The sequence below is a fragment of the Coccinella septempunctata genome, chromosome 5 (assembly GCF_907165205.1).
Source record: "Coccinella septempunctata chromosome 5, icCocSept1.1, whole genome shotgun sequence".
In the NCBI taxonomy this organism is placed as follows: domain Eukaryota; kingdom Metazoa; phylum Arthropoda; class Insecta; order Coleoptera; family Coccinellidae; genus Coccinella; species Coccinella septempunctata.
In genome coordinates, this window is record NC_058193.1 from 27,935,765 (window position 1) to 27,948,660 (window position 12,896).

General features: G+C 37.1%; 1 protein-coding gene across 2 annotated transcripts in view; it reads left to right on the forward strand.

Annotated features, from left to right (window-relative positions):
* Positions 1 to 250: 250 nt before the first annotated feature.
* LOC123313594 (heparan sulfate glucosamine 3-O-sulfotransferase 1) overlaps positions 251 to 12,896 on the forward strand; it is a 92,214-nt gene continuing 79,568 nt past the window's right edge. For both annotated transcript variants that reach the window (XM_044898539.1, XM_044898540.1), the window contains exon 1: positions 251 to 527. The gene's annotated coding sequence lies outside the window, so the exon portion shown is untranslated. The remainder of the gene's footprint in view (positions 528 to 12,896) is intronic.

The window sequence follows — 12,896 nt, forward strand, 5'->3', positions numbered from 1 at the left end:
ATTGCTGGAAACGTAGAGTAATGTTCAGAGAATAATGAATGGTTTAATGCCTACGCACTCGACGTGGAATCTCCTCCCACACTCAAACAACAGTTGTATTGAATGAGCGATTCATCCGAGGCTGGGGAATTTAATGCGAATTCCTAAAATGCTCTTCATTTATGTTTTGTTATGTCAAACCGGCAAAATTTCAATTCAAGGCTGAAACAATTGGCAATTCCACTTGCATGTTCTGTAAATTGAAAGAAAAATATGTTGTCTCATTGCTGAGTAGTACGTGTTATTTTAATGGAAATATTTTTTTAGAGATTAGTTGTTTTCAAATCGTTAATCGTTAGTGCGGAATTGACTCGTATAAATAGCAGAGATTTCGTATATATGTACTTCAAGATAAAAAGTATAGGCATCTTTCAGCTATTTTGGTGGTGAAGTGAAGAATAAAGAATACTTATCAAGGAGTGAAGATTTAGTTGTGATCCTGTAGTGAAAAAATTTAAACAAAACTTAGCAGACATCTTCAAAGGCAGGTAAGTTCACTCCCTTCATTGGTAAGGACTAGAATACTGTTCAGCACCCTTCCTTCTTTTCAACTTGATGCAATCCAAAGCAGGCATTATTTACATACCAGTCAATTAAATAATACTGTAGGAACGCACAATGAATGCAGCGCTGAATAGATCCTATTACCTTATTAAATTTCTGCATATAGGGTGAGTCTTGGACTCGTACAAATATTTCAACATCAGATTCTTGAGGTCAAAGGAAAAACTTTTTTCCCTTATCATTTTTTTCCGAATCGACTCGGTTTGAATGATACAGGCTTTTGAAAAGCCATGAAAATGCTATTTTTACCTAGTTCTATCTCACATAGGGCTTTATCGAATAACATAAATTTCGGGATATAGTTTTTCATTTATATGATAAAGTGTCGATTACAAGATATCACCAATGTCTTCCAGTTTTCTCATCATGACCATTACGTAAAAATTCCAAAAGTTCCAAAAAACCAACTCTTGAATCTAAGTTGAATGCTATCTGATGAATATTTGAACGTTTTTTAAAATAAAAGTATTCTTCATATTTTCTCGTATAAGGCGCCGTTTTCGAGTAATTTGAAGTTCAAAAATCAAAAAGTATCTGTGAAATTTAAAAAATTGGGTACTTTGTCTGAACTCAACTCTGTTTAGAAGATCCACAAATGTGTAGTTTCACAGATTAAGCTAATTATTCTGAAGGAAATTTTGTTTTCCCATGGGTGGCACAACTCACTATGACCAGGAATAAATAAGATGATATCAGATTTTGAATGTATTGGCTCCATTCTAAAATCAGTTGTTCTCGATAAATTCTAGTGATCAATAGTTTTTCTTTCGTTTGATTTTCTATACTCGATTCGCTATGCAACGCGAAACACGCAATTTGACCCAAGAGGAATGTGCCCAAGCGGTAGTTTTGCGAGAAGAAGCGTGGACATACACAAGAATTGCAGAAAGGTTTGGAGTTTCCCATACAAGTGTGTCCAGAATGTTGCAGCGATTCAGGGAGACAGGTATGAATGTCCGAAGACCAGGACTGGGTAGACCACGGGTAACAACTGCCATTCAAGAACGTTACTTGAGAGTTTCTTCGTTGAGACAACGGTTTGCAACCGCTCGCCTTCTTCAAATTCAGCTTGAGCAAACTCATGAGATGCAAATTAGCACTCAGACAATAAGAAATCGCCTCAGAGAATATGATTTAAGGCCTCGTATCGCGGCAAGAGGCCAAGCTCTTACCCCAGCCCATCGAAGGGTGCGTTTGGATTTTGCGAGAGAGCATATCCATTGGGAAGAGGCCGATTGGAAAGAGTTCTCTTCACAGATGAGTCTAGATTCTGCCTCTACCATTGTGATCGACGTTCCCTTGTATACAGACGTCCACATGAAAGATATCCTCAGTGCAATTTCCTGAATACTACTGGTTTCGGGGGAGGATCGATTATGGTATGGGGTGGAATATCTCTGACTGCTCGCACAGACCTAGTGGTCGTTGATAATGGAGCTATGAATGCTGATAATTATATAAGGAACATTCTTGAGGAGCATGTAGTGCCATTTGCCCCATACATTGGTGGAAATTTCATTTTTATGGACGATAATGCCAGACCCCATCGTGCGCGCATCGTTCAGGAGTACCTTGAAGTGGTTGAAGTCTCTCGAATGGAATGGCCAGCAAGAAGTCCAGATCTCAATCCGATTGAGCAGGTTTGGGACAACCTCAATAGAAGGCTGAGAAGTTCAGAAAATCATCCAGTTACTCTTAATGACTTAGGAATCCAACTCGGAGAAATCTGAGAAGAATTAGATCAGAACATTTTAAGATCACTCATTTTGAGTATGAACCGTCGTTGCCGAGCTGTAATTAACGCAAGGGGTGGAAACACCAAGTATTAAATCACTTATCAGCATTTCAGTATTTTGAAAATTGTTCATTTCTCTTCTTTCACTTAAGATTCGGTGAAATCCTGAATTTTTCTTCTATTTATTGTGTCTTGTTTCGTTCAAAACCTTTTCGAGAGAACATAAAAAATAAGTTATAAAGTCAATGTAGAGTTAACTTTCATTAAAATTGAGATTTTCAGAATGTTTTTTGCGCAGTGTATATTGTTCATATATTGATTACATTTTGAAAAACTATATGGTGAAATTTTCTTTCTGCGAATCTCAAAAAAAAGAACTTTACCGTTCATGGGAAATAGATCGAAGTGAATCTCCATATTTCACTCGCAAAAACCCGAAGTAGAATCGAATAGGAAAGCAACTTCTTCTTCGTCTTTTTTCCCGAAACAACAGTGATCATTCAGGGAACGAACGAACCTCATGCATCTATTCATCATCTCATTTTACCGTCTGCCAGTCTTCCCTTCGATATTCTGAAAGCTCAGCCGAAAGTATTCGAGGCAGAAACTCCGGCTAATGTAGAATTTGATACACAATAGTTACTGTCGTCTCCAGTGTCGAAAGTTAAAAGCGCCAGAGACACTTTCTCGGATTAAATTGCATCCCCAGAATTAGCGGCACGGAAAATTCACGTCGCGAATTGACATCGGCGTCGGATGTTGACTTCTGCCAAGACGCCTACGTTTGATGTTCATTTGTTTTTCAGCGACTGTCTCGGTGTAAGATGATAGTTTTTTTCTCGCGGGAGAAGGAATGTAGCGAGGGACGGAACCGCAATTATAATGAGTTTTTTGCGCCGTCCGTCCCTGGCAGGTTCCATTTCACTTTTTCATCTATATGGAGAAGAAGTAACTAACCGAAAATATCCTCCGACGTTATATAAGTTCTTTTATGGATGGGCAAGGGTGAAAAAAATATCGATATAAATATTGTATCGATATTTTTCAATAGTATCGATATACAGGGGTCAGCATAAGTCAGGCAACCAATTTGCATTAAGATAAATAAATGCAGCGTCAAAATATATTTATTAAAAAATAATACAAAAGGTATTCGAAAAAGGGTTACTGTAAGTGCTCAGATTTTTTTCGACAGCGTTGCCAGACTTATGAGCGTTGCCGGACATATGTCGAAATTTCGAGAGCGTTGCCTGACTTATGCCGACCCCTGTATATCGAGGAAAAAATATCGATATTTCGATATATCGGTAGTTTCACCAAACGTGAGTTTTATCAAAGTATTCGGAATGAACCGTATGAAAAACGTACGTGGTTGTACAACCACATGCAATTCAACTATATTCAATTAACTGCCAACTTGTAATTGACTGAAATCAAAATCGCTGATTCACTGTAATCACGAGTAATCATAAAGTATGAAATGGTCCAATTTTAAATCGTGCATGGGTACACGCTCATATTTTATCGTTTAGAACGACTGTGACAATTGTGATCAAGCTAAAAAAGTATCTAAGCAGAGACTTAAATTGACCAGATTGACCTATAGATTCATAGTGAAACTCAATTACGCAACTCGCCGCCATTATACACACAATACACATCAGATCAACGTCCTTCACACAAAAATATCGAATTTGATACTCCGAAAAAATATCGATAGTCGATAGTATCGGAATTTAAAATATCGACGTTATTTATCGATAATTTTCTGAAAAAATATCGATATTTCGATATATCGATATTTTTCGCCCATCCCTAAGTTCTTTCTTTCTACTTTCTCATAGTTTTTGAGATGTACCATTTATACAGTGTAGTCCAACGAAAATTTTACATCCTCGTAACGGCAACCCCCAACGGGGGTGAGCACAACCCCTTGTTTTTGGATAGGGATGACGGGTGTTACGATACCTCATGTTGAAGATCGTAGTATATACTATTTAATCCTGAAATTTCGCTTCAAAATTTCGATCGATAACGAAATGACAGGTCAATAAGTGGAGGAGTACTTACTTTTGTGATTAGATTATGGAATGCTGGAAATGGACACCATTCACTTCCATGCAGTAGGGGGAGACTTGCTCAGGTAGAAGACTTGAACCACCTCAAATATTTCAATTAAAATTTCTCGCTACCAGTATCGTAAATAGCTTGTGAGTTCGAGCATGAGAGGGTTGAACGTGAAGTAAGAAATTGAATAATTTTTATTTGTTACACTGTTTGAAAAGTTTAATAGGTGCGTGGTGTTATTTAGTTTTATTGCTTTAATTGATTAATATTGTTTTATAAGCGATGAGCCTTTTCAATAATAGTTGTAAAAGTTTTCAGAAAACATTTGTTGAATAGACTAAAAGGGAGTGCGGGGATACTTGACCCATGCTATGGTTGGGAGACATAATCAGTGGTCCAAGTTTCCCGCACTGAGCTTGGATAATAGTTTGCATAAAAAAAATTGAATTTTAGAAATAAATATAAAAAAATATACAAAGGTTCAAAAAATTAAAAAACATTTCGGAAATATGGAAGAGTGATTCTGAAATAGAAAATCAGCGTATTTCATACGCTGATACATCTGATGATGAAAACCTTGACATAGACGATCGTTGGTCATTGGAAATTGTTTTCTTTCAATGATTTTCTTGATGAACAAACTTATGGTCAAGTCTCTCTCGCAGATGAGCCAATTTTCGGTTCCTAAAAAAAGAATTGCTTTACTCAAAATGTTAATCTCACCATCATTCTACTATTATCTATGGTTACCTATTTGGGCATGATATCTTCACGTAAAAAAATGAGCTGCTACCATTTACAGATACATCTTAAGTGGCTTCAAACTGAAGGAGAGTTCAACTCTCCCAGGCTCCCAATAATATAAATTTTGCTGAAAACGTTCACCTCCTTGACTCAGGATTTCTGGTGTAATTTGTCGGCGTTCATTAATGATCCTAGCTCGCAAATCATCCAGTAACTCAGGCTGGGTAGCGTAAATCTTAGATTTCAACTGACCCCATAGAAAAAAGTCCAGTGGAGCCAGATCAGGTCATCTGAGTGGCTATTCAATATGTCCCCTTCTCCAATCCAGGCGTGAGATAAATTTTCATCTGATAACTGAAGCACAGGTTGAACTAAATGAGGTAGTACTTGGTTTGACAACCAGTTGCACAATGTAAGCAGCGGATACTTTTATCCAGGATGTCATTTGTTAAATAAAGCCGTTGTTGTGCACGCAGGGTTATTATTTCTAGAAAGTAATTTAATCATTTCTCACCTTTCTTCTAGGGAATGCAATATTTCAATTCTACTACAAATTTACAACCGCTTTGACACACTTGTAACGTTCCTGAAAATACACGACAGACTAAGGAAAATCAAAAACATGGTCTGTCTACTTGTTTGTACGAGAAATTAACAACATAACATTACGGAGGTATATGTTGGGAATGGGGAATTCTCCTCAATTTGGGTTATCACAGCATATGCAAGTTCAAACTGAATAATTATGAGTTTCCTTTATGAATTTTTCAAATGCACCGCGGAAACTATTCAAAATCATTCTTCAAATAGGAGGTTTTAAAATTTAAATAGTTTTGTTTCTAGATTTGGCAACAGCGCCTACTAGAAAATAAAAAGAACAATCTGAGATCAGCTTGTTTATAAAATAACAGCTGTTGATTTACAGGCGCGTACTTACTGGCGAGCCTCAACTGCAACCGGCCATAAAAATCCCATAAAATTTTACGACCTTCCTCATTCGTCGCAGACTTCCTAGACAGCCATCTTTGTCTATCTCATCAAGATAGTGTATTTGTTGTCCTTCATTATCAACGCATATTTCAGTCGATGTTGCCAACTGCAATAGAAACGAAATGCTCTAAATTTTAAATGCCCATTTTTATTTTTAGTTTTTAAGTACTTAAATGGTTATTTCAAAATGTGACGTTTCAAAGATATTTCATAAAAAATTCATCATTTTCGTCAGAAGGAGGATTCCCTATTCCATTGAAAATAAAAAACGTAGTGCGCAAGATATACTTGGTAAAACATTTACTGCTGTGTGTGTCCCACTTACCAAATAACAGCCAGTGTGAGCCATAAAACAAGTTCATCGTCGGGAATTACTTCGAACAATTGCAATAATTTTGTTATCGATATTCATGATGATTAATTTATAATTTATGTTCTTCGCTTGTGTCATAACAGTTAAATAAATGGAATTTTTTTTGTCACTAATTGTTAAATCCATTTTTCGTTCCAAATTGCATTATATTTCACTTTGTGCAACTAGGTACGGAAAGTTAGACATTTCATAACGTGAATCAGTTCTGAAAAGTGTCACTTTATATGTCAAAATTTCAAGAAAGCAATTTGCAATTTTCATTGTCACTGAACGTTTCTGAGCAACACATGTTGGCCTTGCCAGGATTAAATTCATCATAATTTCCATAGTAGCAACACAGCGCATTAAATTTTCAACACCTTATCGTACAGAAATTAATTCTCATATTGTCCCCATTATCCTTCCTGTGTTTCTTGCAAATACCTTATCACGGCGATAATAATCACTTAACGTGTACAAACCACTCCAGGTTCGCAACAAACGGCCGTTCTCGGCTCTGAGAAGCATAACTGCGCCGTTACAGAGAATGTCCTTGTAGACGGAGGAAATTAAATTGTAAAATTGCATCTACGGAACGAATTATTGCGGATAAATTATCCTTGGATAAAATCTGAATAGAAGTGAAAAGCGCATTCTCTCGAGATAATCCCAACAATTACTATACTTGCGTGTTTTCATTCTGGCGAGAGGTCTCCAGAGTTCCACTTCGGGAAATTTACATATCATTGAGGTAGAGATAAGAAACGGCTGTTATTACAAGAACGAATCGACTGCCCTGGCTTCGGATAAGGACAATGTCATAAAAAGAATTAAATTCGAACAAAGTTTTTTGCTGGCTTCAAGCACACCCTCGGATGTGTCGAATAAAATATAATTTGGGGGTACTTCAGTGCTTCTTCTATTTTAATGCTCCTTTTTAACAACAGCTGATAGACAAGCCTATATCTGAGTATTATTACCCTTAAGAGGGGTCTACAAATTTTCAGTGGTCAAAAAGAGAAAATGAATATCTTACGTCAGAAACCACTAATTCATATGGGGTTTTCATTATAATTCAATTCAATCAGTTCGTCATCACGGAAAGTCAAAAAGTAAAAAAAAATTTCATTGAAGAACAATGATATTTACTTTCCGAGGTAAAATTATCTCTTCTTCGAATTTCCACATGAAAAAATTTCTCGAAAAGTCTCGCCATTAGCTACAATTCGTATCCTGGTGAAATTGAAAAAAGAACTTCGTAGAGTGCAGCCATCTTTTCGACGAAAGTGGAAACTAATAAAGTTTTCTGGCAACAACACCCCAAATTCTGGTAGTCTTTCCCCCTTTGCGCCTTATACGGATGGCGAGAAAGTCCCGTGGTATAAACTCCTCTTAACTTGAATTCATTTTCACCGTAAAAAGTTACATTTTACAAAGTGGAACTTAGTAGGTAAAGGATTCGTATGCCCCTTGGGCATATACCGAGGGTTTATCGTGTTCTCGACGGTGATTTCATCGTAGTTAGTCATTATTTATCCCATTTCTCAACAAGTTTTATCTTCAATTTTTTTCCCTGGAATTTTTTTCGTCTGTGGGCAGAACTTGTAGGAATCGACCATTCCATAAAAAATCGCCCCTACTGCATTAATTCTCATTTCGTGTCAAAAACCAAACGAGTAAATATTCTATCCAAAACAATTTCATTGATTCAATCATCGAGAGATAAACTGCTTCTCTGGATTTTACGTTTTTGTAGTTTCTTTGCGATAGTGTTCATAGATATAGAGCTGTTTAACCAGCGCCTTCGCCATTCTGCAAATTCACCTGGTCTCAGTACAATATACGAGGATGTATTGACATCTAGTTAGCCTAGAATAGTTCCATGCATGAAAAAAATATTGCGTTACCACAGCAACGAACAAAAACTCATTAGAAGTGTTAGTGTGAAGTTTCAGGTCAAGAAAGTAAACCAAAGTTACGCAATAAATTGAAAGAAAGATGACCACCGAAATTGTGAAAATCGAAAAATTTGAGTAACGAGCCATCAAGTACCTGTATTTAAAAGGGTTAAGAGGTAAGCACATTTACGAAGATATGCTGAAAACCCTTGATGATCAATGTCCTTCGTATGCGACCGTGAAAAATTGGACTGCAAGCTTCAAAAGAGGTAAATTTTCCATTGAAGATGATGACCGATTGGGTAGGCCAGTCATTGTCAGTCCCCGAAAATATCGATGCAGTTCATGACATGATTTTATCAGACCGTAGAATTGGGCTATAACGGATATCTGAAGCACTGAATATTTCATAGGAACGCGTTCATCCTATAGTTCACGTCAATTTGGACATGAGAAAAATTGCTGCAAAGTGGATCCCCAAATGTTTGAATGTTGACCAAAAGTGTGCAAGGGTAAAATCATCGCGTTCGTTCTGTGCTCGATTTGAAAACGATGTAGACTTCTTATACCGAATTGTTACTATGGATGAGCCTTGGGTACATTTCTACGATCCAGAAACAAAGCAACAATCTAGGGAATGGCGACACTCTGGTTCTCCAAGACCTAAGAAGTTTCGTGTCCAAAAATCTGCTGGAAAAGTTCTTGCTTCAATTTTTTGGGATTGTCATGGACTAATCATGATTGATTTTTTGGATGAGGGTAGAACAATAACCCGAGATTGTTATTCGACATTGCTGACCTCTTAAAAAATAAAAGAGAAAAGAGGCTTTAGTAGAACACCCCCCTTATTCACCACATTTGGCTCTATCCGTCTATCATCTCTTTCCTCAACTGAAAAAAAGTTTAAAAGGTCGTAAATTTTCTTCCAACGAGGAGTTAATGAAAGCTGTGGAGGTCTGGTTTGCAGAGCAAGAAGAAACATTATTTTTGAAAGGTCTAGAGACGTTGCAGGTTCGCTGTAATAAATATATCCAATTAAGTATGTTGTGTAATAAAATATTTCGACATTGAAATGTTGTTTGGTTCTATAGTAGGCTGAGAATTTTTCGATATATCCCAGTTATTATTAGACTTGCTGCAGTGACTGATGGATCATTTTTCCACAGATTATTCGCGAAAGCCCTGAATGAGGAAACACGAGTTTTGATATCTCTTTTATGGATTCTCCTGATAGCTGCATACTTAAATATCTTTCATTGGTGGACGCGTCATCCTGGAAGTAATCCCGACAAAGGCTAATAAAAATGATAGTCCTCGGAAGGATCCGTCCAGATCGTGTCATAAACTCCTTGACGATATTATAACTTTCGAATATTTCCGTCTCAACATCTCTAACCTCCCACTATTTCCCAATAAAATAGCCATTCTCTTATACCCGAAAACTCGCCGAACGGCTTCGAAGGCCTCTCGCAACCCACATGCAGCGATGCAGAAAAGGATTTAGCTGTTATACCGTATCACACCAGTGAATTCATGAAATATTCATGTGGAGCTGAAAGAACAGCGAAAGAGAGGAATGATCCACGTACATCTGAGGCGGAATCAGTATACGTAAGCAATTTGAGTTTACGGGAGATCGAAGATAGTTCTGAAAGCGTTGTTCATTACTCGTTCTGGATGTAGACGGAAATTGGGTACTACCGGAAAGAGCTCAAACTGGAAGCCCGGTTCAACGTTTTATGTATACCTATCATGAAAATCTATACTGAAATGTTCCAGAAATTTACGCAAGACTTATAGTTTTTTTATTGCAATTTCTTCTTTATTGAAAAATGGGTATGTAAAAGCACATCAGGTTTGATAGTAAAATATAGCCCATAGAACTGGTTTCTGAGCCTTAAGAAACCGTATCTGTCACAAATCAAAGTCAGACAGTCAGATCCTTACCCTGTTTCAAATGTTGAAGCTAGAAAAATAAAAACATATTCATAAGATAGAGAATTTTCTGGTCTATAAGAAAACATCAAAAAGCAAACAAACAAAAACGTTTTCTTTCCGCAAAAAAGAATTTAATAGAGAAAGTCGGAGTGCGTTCACATGCCCCGTATTGCGGGTAAGTGTGCGCACCCTCACGGGGTAAGTGAACGCGGTGCTTTGTGAACTACACAATCAAAACAAATTAAAAAAAATGTCATCAAAATGTTACAATATTAGAGAAATGCTGTTTATTGTCAATACAGAAGCGCCTTTCTACAAGCAGTGCATTATTGTTCGTGCCACAATTCTTGGTGAACACAACACTTGATACATTCCCCTGTTGGTGGCTCTTCATATTTTTCTGAACAAATAGGACAATATTGATCGAGTCTTAACTAGGAAAATCAACAATGTCATAATTTATTCCTCACTGAACTAATGCCCATATAATGAATCTATGCGCACACTTTCCCCAGTAAGCCAAAATTTGAATTGACGTTCTTATAGAGTTGAGCAGCTGAGAGAACCTAAAATTTTTCATTATATATTTAGATTAATATGCCCATGATCGAATAAAATATTGTTTAACACTGAGGGACTCGGAACTTGGACTTGGCAGAATTTGCAGAGATGCTAAAAATTAACAAGAAAACTATTGAATTTGATTGATTGCAAATAAAAAGTTAACGAAACGTCGCACGGCGCACTCCTATGAAAAACTAACATGGCGATTCTGCGCCCTTGCTTCACCCAACTGAACCCCTCTTTCACACATTGCATAGTCGAGATATACGCACTGCGCACACTTACCCACTGCGCTCAGTCACCCCGAATGACGCTACAGCGTTTCGCTATTAGCATCAGCTTTTCACTGAGCTCAGCTTCAACCACCTGAAAACGCTATAGTAGTTGGGGAGACGACGATGCTAAATCGGGATTTGCTCCAGCATCGCGGAGACCTAGTGGATTTTGATGATTAGGTGGTAGAAAGAAAAAAAAATTTTATGCTGTATGCACTTTCAGCGGTGGGGAAAGCATCTGCAGGTTTTTAAAGATGTAAAAACAAAATCGTCAGGTATACATACTCGAGCGTGTCAGATTGAGATACTGTATATGCCCTAAGTGTCTCTGATAATAAATTCATGTCTGAAAGTTTGCGTTGTTGGGCTGGCCTTACGGTAGAGTTGAAGATGGTAAAATTTTTTCGAGCGTGTCAGTTTTTTATAGAATATGTTAGTTGGACCCAAAGGAAGCTACTTTTCCAGAGACTGACAATTCGGACGTAACTTAAGGTCACAGTGGTCCTTTGAAAATGAAAAAAAAAATCGTTACTTGTTCATACTCGAGCGTGTCAGATATTCATACAGATGGTTAATTTTAGTGTTGCAGATGTGTTTACCCATTAATCTGACACTAATCAGGGGGGGGGGATTCTCAATCTGACAGTTTGTAGATTATAACAAGGCATTTTTTCAAAATATCTCCCTTCCTGTACCTCTAATCGTTTCTGTATTCTGTATGTAAGTTGTAGATAATAAAATTCTATACAACTTTTGCCTGAAGCAATTTTTTATACTTCTAACCGTTTTCGAGTTAGAGGGCGAGAAGTTCGTGAAGCTTAATCACACATGCGAAGCCCAGGAGAGGAGATAATTCATAAAAACTGATTTTTGTGACCTTTATGGCAAATTTTTATTGTTTCGGCTTGTTGAAACTGTCAGATTATATTTCTTTCGATATTCTAGAATCATTAACTTCAAAATAAGAAAATAAGCCACCGCACTCGAGAATGTACATGTGACTTTTTTTTAGAAGTTTGGCGCCCTCCTACACATTTTCGTCAAGCCTAAATTGTCAGATTAAGAGAACATATACTTTTCTACATGTAATTAACCACATATTTCTTAATCTGACACTCTGGAGTATGTTCAATGATCGAACTTTTTTTCACTATTCTGACCTAGACAATGCCCCCTATATTCAGGTCTTATTTTTGATAGAGGCACTCTACAGGGTCCAAGGTGACTCCCCTTATAATTTTCCTCTTGGGCTTCCCAACTACAGCAATAGCACGACACGTGTATCACTACTCCTAGTGAAAATCATGTTATGGATTCTCAAAGATGTATAATTTCATCAATTCGATATTTATAATTACATCCCTTCCCATACCAAAAAATATATTCCTCTTTTATGGCCTTATTTCGAGTCGATCATTCGATTTACCGAAAAATAGTTGATAATGGAATTCGAATAGCTTCGTTTCTTAACGAACTTGTCTACAGGTATCACCAATCGATATTACTTCAAACTGGTTCAAAGTTCAGGTAAGCGTTCAGTTTTTCAATCCATATTGTCTTCATTTCTTGGCCTTCATAGTTTAGTCTACAAATTACTGGTAGATATCGTTAGATATCAATGTCATTGTGCGTATTTGATAATAGGGCTTCAAGTTTACTTTTTGATAGAGTGCTCATTGCTATCGGCGTCGGTAATTCCTTCGGAAATTATTTTCGTAATTTGCCTAGGG